Source organism: Vombatus ursinus, unplaced genomic scaffold (genome assembly GCF_900497805.2).
Source record: "Vombatus ursinus unplaced genomic scaffold, bare-nosed wombat genome assembly UNPS02014837.1, whole genome shotgun sequence".
Classification (NCBI taxonomy): domain Eukaryota; kingdom Metazoa; phylum Chordata; class Mammalia; order Diprotodontia; family Vombatidae; genus Vombatus; species Vombatus ursinus.
The window spans coordinates 5,486,468-5,490,362 of record NW_020954615.1 but is presented as its reverse complement, the minus strand read 5'-3'; positions in this window follow the sequence as shown (position 1 = coordinate 5,490,362).

Here is a 3,895-nt window from a genome sequence, read left to right as displayed (position 1 = left end):
TACAACTAATAAGTATCAGAGGGAGGATTTGAATTTGAATCTTACCAACTTCAACTACAATACTGTATCCAATGCACCACTGAACTGCCTGTTGGATAGCATTGTATTGTATTGGTTGTGAAAATGACCTGTGGAAAATGCTTCTTTAAATAGGATGCTTCTTATAGTCACCCTCTGGCCTAATTCTCTAGAGAATTGAATTAGCAAGAAGATACTTGATTTAAAAATAGGAAAACAAAAAAAAAGCAAGGAGTATTTGGTGTCACATCCTCCCTTTTCACATTTCATGCTCATATTTAAAACTCTCACTCCAAGGGCCCATAAAACCCTGATCCCCCCCCCCCTTAATGATTTCCTACAGGTCCTCTGGAAAGCATTAGAAAAATGTTTCCCTGTAATAGGCTATTCGGGGAAGACAAAATCAATAGTTTTTAAGAAGACATTTTGCAGATGCAGTATTTATATTGTCCAACTACCCCTCATTTCTTGTCTGTCTTCCCTGAAAAATGGTCCCATGGTAATTGCCCATTATGTATGGACAGATATTGGCATGCACATCCTAGGGTGCATTCAGGGAAGAAGGAGGGATAGCAATAAATAGCAGATGGAATTCTGAGCCTGCTCATGCACCATTAGCCATTTCAGATTAATTTCATTGTGTTATTTATAAATGGAGCATCAAATGAAATTATTCTTTAAAGCAAAACAAGATGAAACAGTCACTGTCAGGGTAGCCCCAGATCCAATAGGTGCTTGAGTGATGGGGAAGAGGGGTCAGGAAAACATTAATCATGGACCCGGGTAGAGAGGTAGCTCATGAAGATGAGTTTGCTATGTATCCATAGAGTCATCCCTGTTGTGTGTTCTTTGAATTATTAAATTCATTAAGGCCCTGGCTATACTTTCACAATTTGTTGGCATCACAGACGCTATCTTTGGCTATCATTGAATATCTTATTCAAATGGTTTTCCATAGGTCTTTCCCCTTGAAACAAGGACCAGGCCGGAGAGAAAGTAAAGCAAAGATATAGAAGTGAGAGTATATCCATTATTTTCCTTGCTATTCGGTCCTCTGACTCCACCTCTATTCTTACTGCAGAGGACTTTGTTGTTGTTTAGCATTTCAGTCTTGTCCACTCTCCATGACCCTGTTTGGGTTTTCTTGGCAAAGATACTAGAGTGGTTTGGCCATTTCCTTCTCCAACCCAGTTTACAAAGGAGAAACTGAAGCAAAGAAGGTTAAATGACTTACCTAAGGTCACACAGCTACTAAGTGTCTGATTTGAACACATGAGGATGAAGCCTCCTGACTCAAGGCCTAGCACTATCCATTGAGCCACTTAGCTACCCACTGCAGACGACTACAGATAAGTTAACAGGCTCTTTACCCACCCATCCAGGAGGATGAGGAATCAGGAAATTCTAGTCCTCGCTCTACTTCTTCAATTTTGTGTGTGAAAGTGGGCTCTCTCTGGGCCTCAGTTTCTCTCTAGACTTTTATTTGTAAAAAATTAAGAATGAGACTATAAAACCTCCAAGGTCCCTTTCAGTCCTTGCTTCTTTTTCTAAACAGCAGGGCTGGTCTTTTGCAGAAGTAGAATATGTATCTGCCTTGGTTTGATGCAAGAGATACTAAAGTACCTCATTTTCTAAGAAGAAATCCTTCTCTGATCTGCCATGGAATCTGGAAATCCCATTATTTGTTTGTCATTTCATTCATCCATTCATCTGTTTATCTGTTTATTTACTGTTTGTTTAATCTGTCCATCAGTCCATTAACCAGTCAATAAGCATTCATTAAGTACTTCCTAGGTGTCAGGCACTCTGCCAGGTCCTGAGGATACAGAGACAAAATTGGAGAAGTCCCTGCTTTCAGGGAACTTAGATCCTATTGGAAGAGGAGGAGAAAAACTCTGGGGACTGGAGGAAGGACCTGTGGCTTGAAGTCCAGAAATCAGGACCAGGGCCAGCAACATAATAGCGAATGTGGTAGGAATTTCTATACTGCCAGTTCTCTAACCTGAGAAAAATCACAAATAATCTGACATTTTTTTAGTACTTTGAAGTTTTCAAAATTCTTTATAGACATGATCTCATTTTCTTCTTTGGCCTGAGATGGCATAAAGAGCCTCTGTGAAATACTTATTGCCATTTCTACTTCACACACACACACACACACACACACACACACATGAACACACACTAATGTACACACTAATGTTCATCTCTACATACTATCATAAAATCACATGGGAATGTGTTGTAAAGTGTCTTGTAAATATTAAAGTGCTATAGAAAAGCTTTTTTTATTATCTTCCTGTAGACCAAGAACATGGGTCTATGAATTTATCTCATAATATTTTGGTAAATTCATTTAAATAATTGATTTATTTCATAATGCTATATATTTTATTCATTTATAAATATTTATCTGAGAAAGGGTACCATGGGCTTTATAAGACTGCCTAAGGGTTCAGAACATTCAGAAAATGATAAGACCTCTGGACTAGAGTTTGAAGGGACCTTACAAATGTCTTAATCCCTAATTTTACAGATAATTGTTTACTCACTTTAGCTTAGTATGATATGAGGTATTATTATTATTATTATTGTTATTATTATTTTTAACAGATAAAGGAAAGTGAAATTCATAGAGATAAAATGTCTTATTCATGGTCACAGGATCATAAAAGCATCTAACCCTGTCATTTTAGTGTTGTGGAAACTGATTGCAGAAAAGTAATGTCCAAGGTCACAGTATTAGTGTAAGGGGTAGGATTCAAACCCAAGTCTCTCCTAAATCCAGGTCTGATGCTTTTCCCACTATACATGTTAAAAACACAGGTAAAATTCACTGTCATAGAAGTGCCTTTTCATTGTAGCAAATATTTATTGAGTGGGATGGAGAATCAGTGTTCCCAGGAGATGAGTGAGTGAAGCATCTCTCTGGGTCTGAGTCGTCTAGCAAGACTTCTTGGAGGAGAGGAAATCAATGCTCAGTGGCAAAGATTTGGAAGAGGAGGCACAGAAGCTGGGTCAGGGTTTTCCAGGTCAGGAGGACCACGTGAGCAGAGACAACAAGAAGGAAAATGCCGTATGCATACGTGGAATAAAAAACAGACTAGGATGGCTATGTAGCTGACAATATTCCTGCCAGTTCAAAACAGGTTAAATATAATTGGGAAATATTTTAGAAAATAAAATAAAACATAGATCATATTACATTTTAAAACTAAGTCAGTATGTGACCCACAGGGATCCTTATGTATGGCTTAGTGGCCCTTATTTCAATTGGAGTTTGGCACCACTGAATCTCAGGCACTTCTCTATTCTACACTCTGGTTCCATGGGAGAATAAACCAAAACAAACAAAAAAAAAACACCCTTTCTCACAATGAGGGCTATCCCGAAGTCAGATGGGTCGCCTCTCCTGGTAGTGGGATCCCTCCCCTAAGAAGACTTCAGGGAGAGGTTTTATAAACCCTTTGCTGCTATGTTGTCAAAAGGATTTTTATTCAGGTTGAAGCAAATGACTTCTGACATCCTTTCCAACCCTGAAAGCCTTTCAGTGATGGCCCTTCCCCTAAGGAGTTAAAAAAAAAAGACAGTCATTACCAGCCAGACAAGGGTGGTTGATTCTTTACCTTCTTTCCAAATTTGCCAAGTATTGCAGGTGATAACAATCTGCAAAGGTGCCCATAGTCATGCATAAAGAGCTGTCCCAGGTCTTGTATCCACTATTTGAACATCTCTGGACCTGGGGTCATGGTCCCCTTTGAGAATAAAGGACAAGCAGCAACCTCTGTGAGAAGAGAAGGAGCTGGCCACTAGGGACTTTCTTTCTTTCCTTCTTTCTTTCTTTCTTTCTTTCTTTCTTTCTTTCTTTCTTTCTTTC